This window comes from Bos mutus, chromosome 7 (assembly GCF_027580195.1).
Source record: "Bos mutus isolate GX-2022 chromosome 7, NWIPB_WYAK_1.1, whole genome shotgun sequence".
Taxonomy (NCBI): domain Eukaryota; kingdom Metazoa; phylum Chordata; class Mammalia; order Artiodactyla; family Bovidae; genus Bos; species Bos mutus.
Window position 1 is genome coordinate 24718750 of NC_091623.1, and position 12739 is coordinate 24731488.

The following is a 12739-nucleotide window of genomic DNA, read 5'->3' on the forward strand; positions in this document are numbered from 1 at the left end:
CAAGGATTAAACCCGGGTCTTCCACACTGCAGGTAGATTCTTTCCTGTCTGGGCCACAGGAACCTAGCTAAGCTGCTCCTAAATACCTGACCCTAAGAGAACATGCAGATAACAGATGTTCTTCATTTTAGCTGCTAAATTTTAAGATAACTTGTTACACGGCAATAGACAACATATATTCAAATTCCCAGCGAACTACTGCACATCACTTTAGCTCCCAGATTCATTTATTTTCATTATCACTGACTACATTGCTTACTGATTTTCCAATTCAGCAATAATTTATTTTCCACATGGGGAAGGAGCTTCTTTTGGATTTACCAAAATAAAAACACTGCTTTCTCCCACTGTTTTTGGATTTTAAAAATAAAGGGATATTAGCTTTAAAAACTCATTTTCAGTGTTAGGGATTGATCTGGCTCTAAGTCTTTTTTTTGTTGAAAGAGAAAGAGAGAAAAACCTTATATTTTAAACTGGAACAGTCAGAAACACAAACACATATGCTTGTTTGGATAAAAATAATTATACATGTTTTTTTATTGAGGAAAAATATTCAGAATAAATAAACTGTTTTAAATAAATAGCTTATTCTGAATAATAAAATGGAATCATCTAGTTTGTTAGAAGTACTTGCAGTGTTCCTAAGGCAGATGAAATTTTCACCATTATAATCACTCACACTGCTTCAAAATGAAATAATATCTGCAAAAAATAATACTTTTATCATAATTACCTGTGAAATATATTAGCATGAATTGATTTTATCATATGAGTCACCTAGAAAAAAGTAGGAAAATATCCTGAAAGAACAAAATACAGATTAAAAATGCTTTCCTGCTGGGGAGAAGAGGTCCACAACTGTCTCCAGTGAGACCAAATTTGCCGAATCTTAGAACCAAACCTAGAGTCATCCTGTATAAATCAGACCACAATCCAATCTACAGGAAAGACCCTACCATCTATTACTTTTCATTTCATTCTTCCTTCTTCCTTTCTTCTACTTTCATGTACCAACTTTTTTGCTCAATCATTTTAGATGGTATATAAACTGTAAGTTCTCTTGAAGGTCTCTCTGATCAAATTCTTTCAAATTTTTGAGCAATTTCAGGTGATTCAACTATAAAGAGGGTCTAAGGATAAGCCTCCTATCCTTATCCCTCAGAGGGCAGAAAGAATGAAAACCATAATCACAGAAAATTCTAAGTGATCACATGGACCACAGCCTTGTCTAGTTCAATGAAACTATGATCCATGCTGTGTAAGGCCACCCAAGACAGGCGGGTCATGATGGAGATTTCTGACAAAACGTGGTCCACTGGAGAAGGCAATGCCAAACCACTTCAGTACCTTACCTTCAGAACACCATGAACAGTATGAAAAGGCAATAAAATAGGACACTAAAAGATGAACTCCTCAGGTTGGTAGGTACCCAATATGCTGTTAGAGAAGAGTGGAGAAATAAAACCAGAAAGAATGAAGAGAAGGAGCTAAAGCAAAAACAACGTCCAGCTGTGGATGTGACTGGTGGTGGATGTAAAGTCTGATGCTGTAAAGAGCAATACTGTATAGGAACCTGGAATGTTAGGTCTATGAATCAAGACAAATTGGAAGTAGTCAAAGAGGAGAAGGCAAGAGTGAACATCAACATTTTAGGAATTAGTGAACTAAAATGAACGGGAATGGGGGAATTTAACTCAGATAACCATTATATCTACTATCATGGGCAAGAATCCCTTAGACGAAATGGAGTAGCCCTCATAGTCAACAAAAGAGTCTGAAATGCAGTATGTGGTTGCAATCTCAAAAACGATAGAATGATCTCTGTTCATTTCCAAGGCAAACAATTCAATATCACAGTAATCCAAGTCTATGCCCTAACCAGTAACACTGAAGAAGCTGAAGTTGAATGGTTCTTGAAGATCTACAAGACCTTCTGGAACTAACACACCAAAAAGATGTCCTTTTCATCACAGGGGACTGGAATGCAAACGTAGGAAGTCAAGAGATACCTGGAATAACAGGAAAATTTGGCCTAGGAGTACAAAATGAAGCCAAGAGAATGCAGAGGTCATAGCAAACATCCTCCTCCAAGAACACAGGAGAAGACTCCACATATGAACATCACCAGATGGTCAATCCTGAAATCAGATTGATTATATTCTTTGCACCCAAAGATGGAGAAGCTCTATACAGTCAGCAAAAACAAGACCAGGAGCTCACTGTGGCTCAGATCATGGCTCCTTATTGCCAAATTCAGACTTAAATTGAAGAAAGTAAGGAAAACCACTAGACCATTCAGATGTGGCCTAAATCAAATCCCTTATGATTATACAGTGGAAGTGACAAACAGATTCAAGGGATTAGATCTGATAGACAGAGTGCCTGATGAACTACGGACGGAGGTTTGTGACATTGTAAAGGAGACAGGGAACGTCTTGTTCCTGCATGGTTCCCTTGACCATCCCCAAGGAAAAGAAGTCCAAAAAGACAAAATGGCTGTCTGAGGAGGCCTTACGAATAGCTGTGAATAGAAGAGAAGCGAAGGCAAAGCAGAAAAGGAAAAACATACCCATTTGAATGCACAGTTCCACAGAATAGCAAGGAGAGATAAGAAAGCCTTCCTCAGCATTCAATGCAAAGAAATAAGAGGAAAACAAGAGAATAGAAAAGACTAGAGATCTCTTCAAGAAAATTAGAGATACCAAGGGAACATTTCATGCAAAGATGGGCCCAATAGAGGACAGAAATGGTACTAACCTAACAAAAGCAGAAGATATTAAGAAGAGGTGGCAAGAATACACAGAACTGTACAAAAAAGATTTTCATGACCCACAAAACCACAATGGTGTGACCACCCACCTAGAGCCAGACATCCTGGAGTGTGAAGTCAAGCAGGCCTTAGAAAGCACCACTACGAACAAAGTTAGTGGAGGTGATGGAATTCCAGTTGAGGTATTTCAAATCCTAAAAGATGATTCTGTGAAAAGTGCTGCACTCAATATGCCAGCAAATTAGGAAAACTCAGCAGTGGCCACAGGAATGGAAAAGGTCACTTTTCATTCCAATCACTAAGAAAGGCAATGTCAAGGACTGTTCAAACTACCGCACAATTGCACTCATCTCACACGCTGGCAAAGTAATACTCAAAAATCTCCAAGCCAGCCTTCAACAATACGTGAACCGAGAACTTTCAAATGTTCAAGCTTGATTTAGAAATGGCACAGGAATCAGAGATCAAATTGCCAACATCCACTGGATCATGGAAAAAGCAAGAGGTCCAGAGAAACAACTATTTCTGATTTGTTGACTAAGCCAAAGTCTTTGACTGTGTGATTCACAATAAACTATGGAAAATTCTGAAAGAGATGGGAATACCAGACCACCTGACCGGCCTTCTGAGAAATCTGTATGCAGGTCAAGAAGCAACAGTTAAAACTGGACATGGAACAACAGACTGGTTCCAAATAGGAAAATAAGTACATCAAGGTTGTATATTCTCACCTTGCTTATTTAACTTGTATGCAGAGAATATCATGAGAAACACTGCGCTGGAAGAAGCACAGGCTGGAATCAAAATTGCCAGAAGAAATATCAATAACCTCAGATATGCAGATGATACCACACTTAAGGCAGAAAGCGAAGAAGAACTAAAGAGCCTCTTGATAAAAGTGAAAAAAGACAGTGAAAAAGTTGGCTTAAAACTCAGCATTCAGAAAACTAAGATCATGGCATGTGGTCCCATCACTTCTTGGCAAATAGATGGGGAAATAACGGAAACAGTGACACACTTTATTTTTCTGGGCTCCAAAATCACTGCAGATGGTGACTGCAGCCATGACATTAAAAGACACTTGCTCCTTGGAAGAAAAGCTATGACCAACCTAGACAGCATATTAAAAAGCAGAGACATTACTCTGCCACCCAGATCTGTCTAGTCAAGGCTATGGTTTTTCCAGTAGTCATGTATGGATGTGAGAGCTGGACTATTAAGATAGCTGAGTGCCAAAGAATTTATGCTTTTGAACTGTGGTGTTGGAGAAGACTCTTGAGAGTACCTTAACTTCAAGGTGATCCAAGTCAATCCTAAAAGAAATCAGTCCTGAAATATTCACGGGAAGGACTGATGCTGAAGCTGAAACTCCAATACTTTGGCCACCTGATGCAAAGAACTGACTCACTGGAAAAGACCCTGATGCTGGGAAAGATTGAAGGCAGGAGAGGAAGGGGAAGACAGAGGATGAGATGGTTGTATGACATCACCAACTAGATGGACATGAGTTTGAGCAAGCTTTGGGAGCTGGCGATGGACAGGGAGGCCTGGAGTGCTGCAGTCCATGGTGTCGCAAAGAGTCGGACACGACTGAGTAACTGAACTCAAGAAAAACTGAGTTCATCGAACTCCTAACATTCCTCCGCTAGAGCACATGAAACCTAATCGCTGATTAAGAAAAAAAAAAAAAAAAAAAGATCATAAATTAGTATATTACTCTGCTCCAGCTGCCATAACAAAATACCAGCTGGTTCAAACAGAGGACTTTATTTTCTCACAGTCCTGGAGGCTAGAAATCACAGATCAACGTCTGACAGGGTTGCTTTTGGTGAGAACTTTCTTCTTGGCTTTTAGACAGCCACCTGTTTGCTGTGTTCTAACATGGTAGAGAGAGAAATCAAGTGAGGTTTCAGGTATCAAGACACGAATCCTATCAGATCAGGATCCTACCCACATAAGCTCATTTAACCTTAATTACTTTGGTGGGGTTAGAGCTTCAAATTATGTACTTTGAGAGATGCAACTGACTCCATAGCAATTAGAAAGTATCAGGGGATGTCACGTTTAGACCCATTTGTGTTACAACATTCTTGATACTTTTCCAAACAGCCTCAATCTTAGAAGAGAGGTTACTTCAACATCATCAGTTCATTCGGCCCTGCGTTCAAATGCTAAAGCCATTTTTGTTCCTAATCAGAGGAAGGAAGAGGCAGAGAAAGGAGATGTGAAAGGCTTTGGCCAACTATAGAGTTTGATGCAACAGTCCACACAAGAGATTACCTTCACTCCTAATGCCGATTACAAGTGCACAGGATTCCCAAAGTCCATTCAGGCCTGATAATTCTCTAGAAGACGTAAATAACTCACTGAAAAATTTTTATACTCATGACTATGGTTTAAGCATGATTAAAGTCAGGGAATGGAAAAAAGCATACAGGACAAAGTTGAGAGTACAAACACACAGCTTCTGATGTCTTCTGTGAAGCTGTGTTGTTGTTTAGTCACTAAGTCATGTCTGACTCTTTTGCAGCCCCATGGACTGTAATCCACCAAGCTCCTCTGTCCATGGGATTCTCCAAGCAAGAATACTAGAGTGGGTTGCCACTTCCTTCTCCAGGGGATCTTCCTGACCCAGGGATCGAACCCACGTCTCCTGCATTGGCGGGCAGATTCTTTACCACTGACCCTCCTGGCAAGTCCCTCTGTGAAGTTTTGGATGTTACTCTCTGCTAACTATATGGCATAATATGCACAGACTACTGCCAACCTGGAGAGCTTGCAGGAAACGTGGTGTTCAGAGTTGTTTTTTTTGAGGGTGGGCTGGGGTCGGGAAGTCTCCATTGCATAGGCATGATTGACTGACTGCTTACATAGCTGATGTCAGTTTCAATGTCAACTGATCCCAAGGGAGTCAAAGGCCCTACACTAAGTCACATAGTCTTTCTGGCTATGGGCAGCCTCCACTCTAAATCATACTGTTAGACATGTGATCCAAAATCCCCAAGCAAACCAAGAAACCATCCAGAAACTGAGGGCAAAAACCAGGCCTCTTTTGGGGCAAAGCTAAATTCTTTGTCACACAGGAGAGAAGAGAAACCACTCAATAGTTTCTGTTGGCTACAGAGGCAAGTCCAGAACCCTTATCAAAATATACAAGCCTTCTCATATCCTGTGCCTCTCCCTCCATGACTTGATTCCTATCTGTTTCACCAACTCCATCTCTCGTAACAATTAAACTTTCTGCTCGAGTATTTGCAAATTTCTCTTAGTTTTTAAAAAATACCACACAGCTGACAGCTATTTCTTCTGTTTAGAAAGCTTTTTCACTTTATTTTTAAATGACTTATTCTTAAGTTTTCACCTTAGGTATCATTGTCTCCACCAAGTCTTTCAAAAACCCCAGGTAAGGCACTGCGCCTCTCCTATACCATCCCACACGTACTTCTTTCATAATACAAAACATTTTGCTAAATCTTGTCTTTATAGCAGACATCCCAACCAGCACATAAGATCCTCAAGTATGGGATCCAGACTGCCTTATGACTAGGCATCCATCTTTTACTGATTCAGATAACTGAGACCCTGCCTGACTATTTCCCAGTTTTCCTTGCCTCATATTTCAGTTCATGTAGATCTTGGGCCTTTTCCTGTTCCTGTATCTCCCCACTTCTTCCCATCACTTTTGAGATAAGAGTCCAATCCCTGTTCAGCTATAATACCTGTTGACAGACCCCCTTTCTTTTCTGCCAGTACTTCCCCTGCTTTCCTGATCTGATCCTTCCTCTCTTGTTGACCAACCAATTCCTGGATCTGACAACTCAAGATAAATACTTCAACTACATTAATGGGTATTAAGACAAATGAACTGTGATGATTAATTATTTCCCAAACTACTTGAGTTACTGTAAGAGTCACTTCCATAGTATAGACAAAGACATGATATCAAGAAGAATGGGGTAATTCAAGTCAAGAGAATATCTCAGTTATTAATTAATCAAACTTTTTAGTTTCTTAACTGCTTTACCTTGAGTTATAATTTTGGTCACATGTCTAGCTTGTTCCATGTTCTAAACAAAGCACACAATACTAAGTTATGCTTTTCAGATGAAAAAGATATCACACTCCTTCATTACGTTGGATATTAACTCTGAATTTTTTTTTTAAATAGAAGTACTGCGTCTGTTGAGCCACATATAGTATCTTCCCTGCTGCCTTCTTACACCGTATCACATATGATGGCAATGATGAGCAGGGGATAGGAAAACCAGCCACATCCATAGCCATTAGCAGTTATACTGTTGGGTACTAGTTGCTATCATTTCCTTAATTAGCTACTAAAGGGTCTTAAGAGGCCCAAATCCACAGTCTTAGTCTTATCAACGCCTCTCTAACCACTAAGCAAATCAACCCTAAGTATATGATCAACCTAGACTACACCTGAAATTAATATCCAATCTGCTATAAAGAAATAGAAACATAGAATAAATGCTTTGCTTCAATGATCTGTCTTCACAGTGATATTTTTCTCTACAGCAAAAATTATCTGTTATCTATATTGCAGTATCTATATAGCAAAAATGAACCATTCTCCAAAAAAGGAGACAAGAACACAATATCAGATTAAGTAGCAGAGCACTGCTACCTCTAAATTATCTTTAGTTTAGCTGTGAAATGTTAAGCAAGTCAGTCATCTGCTACCTCATCCGTAGCAAATTCATAGAATGATACGCAAGAGTGTGGTACAATTTTTCATTCAGCACTTTAAATCAAAGCATAGTAATTAACTTAAATAAGCTTTATAACTTAAATAGCTAAATGCAGTACCCAAAAAGTATTTAATAAATGATAGTCGCAAAGAGTCGGACACGACTGAGCGACTGATCTGATCTGAGTGTAAAAAACTGGAGAAGGCAATGGCAACCCACTTCAGTACTCTTGCATGGAAAATCCCATGGACGGAGGAGCCTGGGGTAGGCTGCAGTCCTTGCGGTCGAGAAGAGTCGGACACGACTGAGTGACTTCACTTTCACTTTCATGCACTGGAGAAGGAAATGGCAACGAGCTCGTGTTCTTGCCTGGAGAATCCCAGGGACAGGGGAGCCTGGTGGGCTGCCGTCTAGGGGGTCCCACAGAGTCGGACACAACTGAAGTGACTTAGCAGTAGCAGCAGCAGTGTAAAAAACATTCAACAGTTTTTTGGTTTTTTTTTAAGATGCATTATCTTGCACTAAAAATAAAAAGTCCTTCCTTTCTTAAACGGATAAATTAAAAATAATTTTTAACAATGCTGAACACTGTTAAACTACAAAATTAGTCATTAAATTACTCAATTAAACCTCACTGCTCTATGGCTGGAAATGATATGATATACGGTCTGAACAACTTAAGTTTATTTCTGTGGGCTGTATACATCGCACACCCTCCAAATACTAAGCATTGAACCAGATGAATTGACATATGTTACCTGGTATACAGTTGGCGCAGAGAAGGCAATGGCAACTCACTCCAGTACTCTTGCCTGGAAAATCCCATGGACGGAGCCACCTCATGGGCTGCAGTCCACGAGGTCGCTAAGAGTCAGACACGACTGAGCGACTTCATTTTCACTTTCCTGCATTGGAGAAGGAAATGGCAACCCACTCCAGTGTTCTTGCCTGGAGAATCCCAGGGACGGGGGAGCCTGGTGGGCTGCCGTCTATGGGGTCGCACAGACTCAGACACGACTGAAGCGACTTAGCAGCAGCAGCAGCAGCATACAGTTGGTGATGGACAGGGAGGCCCGGCGTGCTGTGGTTCATGGGGTTGCAAAGAGTCGGACACGACTGAGCGACTGAACTGGAACTGGACTGAACTGGACCTGGTATACAGTAGGTGTGGCTGAAATGCAGCCGTGATTTGCACTCCCACCCTGTCCCCAGCCCCTTCCAGTCTGTGGAGCTGGATCACTTTCTGTCATTTTGTTGCCAGGTCCCCTGTCTTCTCCTGTCAGTTCCAGGGCTTAGTCCCTTAATGTCACTGAACTCCTTTGCTATTCTCCATCTAGCCACATCCAACTGCTACCTAACACGTCTTTTCTCTGTTTCTTCATCATTTTTCTCTCTTGTTTCCTGCTCTTCTCAGCTACCAGAAACAACAACACAAGAGCGATCTACTTCAGAGCCACAGTCAGCTGATCAATATATTCCTTCCCATCTAAAGAAAAAGAGGAAAGAATCAAAGCAGGTCAAGATGATCTTCGGCTTTTCCGAACTTTTCATCACAGTCTGATACCCAGACGTTCATTCATTGTTATAAAAGGTATTTCACGGTTTCTTTTACTTCTAAGTTTGGAATTACTACAGGTACTTGGTCTATAGAGAATTTAAGTTTTGATAATTATAGCATTTTAAGGTTAAAAAAGTAACAGAAGACAAGGTGGCTGCTTTCTCAACCCTTAAAAAAATTTGCCAAAAAACCTGCAAAATTTTCTATTAAGATCAGACCTTAAGGGGAGTTCCTGGGTGGCCTCGTGGTTAGAATTCCAGACTTTCATTGCCATAGCCTGAGTTCAGTCCCTGGCTGGGGAACTGAGATGCTGCAAGCTGTGTGCCACAGCCAAAAACAAACAAACAAACAAAAAATAGATCGTGAAATGAATGAACAGTGCTCCAAAGAAGGACATAAAAATGTGGCCAAAAAGCAGATTAAAAGACACTTAATATTACCAATCATTAGGAAAATCAAAACCACTGAGGTATTACTTCATACCCATTAGGAGGACTATTATTATTTTTTTTTTTTTTAAGAGAGAAAATATGCCTGGCGAGGCTATGGAGAACTGTTGGTGAGGATGCAGAGAAAATGAAACCTCTGCACCGCCAGTAGGAAGGTAAAACAGTGCAGCCATTGTGGATAGCAGGATGGCAATTTCTAAACAATTACATACAGAATTAGCACATAATCCAACGCTTCCACTTCTGGGTATATAACCAAAAGAAATGAAAGCAGGAGACTAAAATAGATATTTGCACACTCGTGTTCACAGCAGCATTATCCGCAATAGCCAAAAGGTGGAAGCAACACAGTATTCACAGACAAATGAACAGATAAACAAATTGTAGTCTATATATGCAAGAGAATATTATTCAGCCTTAAAAAAGGAAGAACATTGAACATGCTACACCATACATGAACTTTGAAGGCACTATGCTGAACAAAATAAGCCAGTCACAAAGGGACAAACGGCATATGGTTCCACTTACATGAGATATCTAGAGCAGAAACAAAATTCAGAGAGAAAGAAAGTAGACTAATGGTTGCCCAGGGCTGAGAAGAGGGAGAATGGGAAATGTTTAATGGGAATGGAGTTTTGCTTGGGGAAGATAAAAAATTCTGGAAATGGATGGTAGTGACAGCTGCATAACAATGTGAATGTATTAATACTTGATGCCACTGAAGTGTACACTTAAAAATGGTTAAAATGACTGATTTTATGTTATGTGTATTTTACTACAATTTTAGAGAAAAAAGAATGAAAAGTTGACGTAAGTTAGCTTTTTTCACTCACTACTCAGTTACCCATGGCCACTGTACAAACCCAATTTGATCCTAAAACAGGACAAGTTATGTAAATATGCTAATGCGAGCCTGGAAACATCTCTACATATCTGGAGACATCAGATTCTCCTCATAGAGGACTGTCGGGGAAAGCTGAGAAAAATAGGCTGTCAATAAAAAAGATCACTTATGGTCACACAAATCACTGAATAAATATTCTTGAGAATTTTAAACACTGATGACTGCATGCCTAGATCCTTGCTATTCCAAGATATTTCAAGATATACCAAATATATTTCTTTTCCTAGCCTGAAACACATACCACATACCTCCAGAGCTCACTTTCTGATTTCATCCAGATCTCTACTCAAAAGTCCTCTTATCAAAGAGGCTGACACTGACCACCCTATTTAAAAGAGCATGCTCCATCCTTCTGTCTCCCCTCAGTGTGCTTTATTTTTCTTCATAGCTGTTATAACTACCTGACATATTTATTTGCTAATTGTCCTTCTCTATCCACAATGTAAATTTCAACACAAAGATGGCCTCTTCGTTTGCTATTGGAAACCCAGCACCTAGAACGCTACCCAGCACACTAAAGGTGGCCAATGAATATCTGTTAATTGAATGACTGGATAGATGTTTACAGTTTCATAGGTCATATTGCCCTCTTGACTTTGGTACCAGCATTGTAGTAGCCACTGCCTCAAAGACATCCAGTATCCCTGGTTTAGGCTCACCCTTAAGTTGAAGGAACACTTAGTTGAAGAGTCAGATAGAAGCCTGGTAGCAGCATGTCAAAAAACTGCTCCCTGACTTACTTTCTAACTCAGTTCAGTTCAGTCAGTCCCTCAGTCGTGTCTGACTCTTTGCAACCCAATGGACGCAGCACTCCAGGCTTCCTTGTCCATCACCAACTCCCGGAGCTTGCTCAAACTCATGTCCATGGAGTTGGTGGTGCCATCCAACCATCTCATCCTCTGTCGTCCCCTTTTGACGTTCGTTTTCTAAATACATTAAATAAATACAGTGTATCTGTTCCTCGCAATGAGGGATAAAGAATAAACACGAAGAATGTATCTCTAACAAAGCTTTAAGACAAAAGTTACCTGAAATGGATATTTCACGCATTTTGGTAAATGGTATAAGGCACATGGTAGCCTGAAAAACCAGAGGATTTTTCCCTTTGGAACTTTTGAGAGGATTTGGGGAAATAGACAAATGCAAGATAGTCAAAAACTAACCAATTACTTGGCACAACGAATACACACTCCGGAGCTCTAGACGAATATGTTAAATCTCTGGATGAGGGAAAGAGAAGACCGACTCCAAAATATACCTAACTTTATTTCAAAGTCAGAAGTCTTCAATTACGAACGCATCCCAGTGAAATGTCCCACCAGAGCTCGTGCAAGTTACAAGTTTTGAGAGCATTTTATAACTGCACTTCATAGTCTTCCGTCTGCAGCGAATGATTTCTGATAAAGGTCTGTCAGGTGATGGTAATTTTCATAGAAAAATCTTTAACCAGAAAACTGCAATGCATCCCCCTCCACCCTACCCCCCAACCTGAGAAAGCTTAGGAAGGCCCACTACGCTACAGTCTCCAAGTGGAAGGAGACTCAGCCAGGGAACACACGTGTTCTGCCCCGCATCGAAAATGGAAATAGCAGGAGTTAAGCTGCCCATAGGCGAGGTCCCGGGCAGAAGGCAGAGGGGTGCGCAGGAACCACAACTTGGCTCCCGGGTACCCTCCGGCCCCCTCCGGCGGCAGCGACCCCCGCCCAGGATGAATCAAGGGGCCGGCCTCTTCCTCTTGATTCCTGCCCGGGCCTGCCCCCCGCGAGCTCGCACGCCGGCAAACGCTTGTCCTACCTGAACTCTGCCCCCAGCTGCAGGGCTGTGGGGGGAGGCGGGAGGAGGCGTGGCCTTCCAGCTCGCCAGTCGAACTCCCTCGTGCGGTTGTTATGACTTTCCCTCTCGGGAATCCGCGCCCCGATCAAGTTCAAGTTGCACTTCCGGGGTCCGCTAGAGACTGCAACGTCATCGCGCACGCGACGCCGACGGCCGCGCCCCGGCCGGAAGTGGGCGGGGCGCGGTCGCTGGGTTGGTTCCCTGGGCTGTTCAGTTCAGTTCAGTTCAGTTGAGTCGCTCAGTCATGTCCTACTCTTTGCGACCTCGTGAATCGCAGCACGCCAGGCCTCCCTGTCCATCACCACCTCCCAGAGTTCACTCAAACTCACTTCCATCGAGTCTGTGATGCCATCCAGCCATCTCATCCTCTGTCGTCCCCTTCTCCTCTTGCCCCCAATCCCTCCCAGCATCAGAGTCTTTTCCAATGAAGAGTCAACTCTTCGCATGAGGTGGCCAAAGTATTGGAGTTTCAGCTTTAGCATCAGTCCTTCCAAAGAACACCCAGGGCTGATCTCCTTC

The 12739-nt window shown here is 41.6% G+C and overlaps 1 protein-coding gene across 4 annotated transcripts in view; it reads right to left on the reverse strand.

Moving 5' to 3' along the window:
- ARB2A (ARB2 cotranscriptional regulator A) overlaps window positions 1–12331 on the reverse strand; it is a 420339-nt gene extending 408008 nt beyond the window's left edge. For all 4 annotated transcript variants that reach the window (XM_070373131.1, XM_070373133.1, XM_005893847.2 and 1 more), the window contains exon 1: window positions 12182–12331. The gene's annotated coding sequence lies outside the window, so the exon portion shown is untranslated. The remainder of the gene's footprint in view (window positions 1–12181) is intronic.
- Between the last annotated feature and the right edge of the window lie 408 nt (window positions 12332–12739).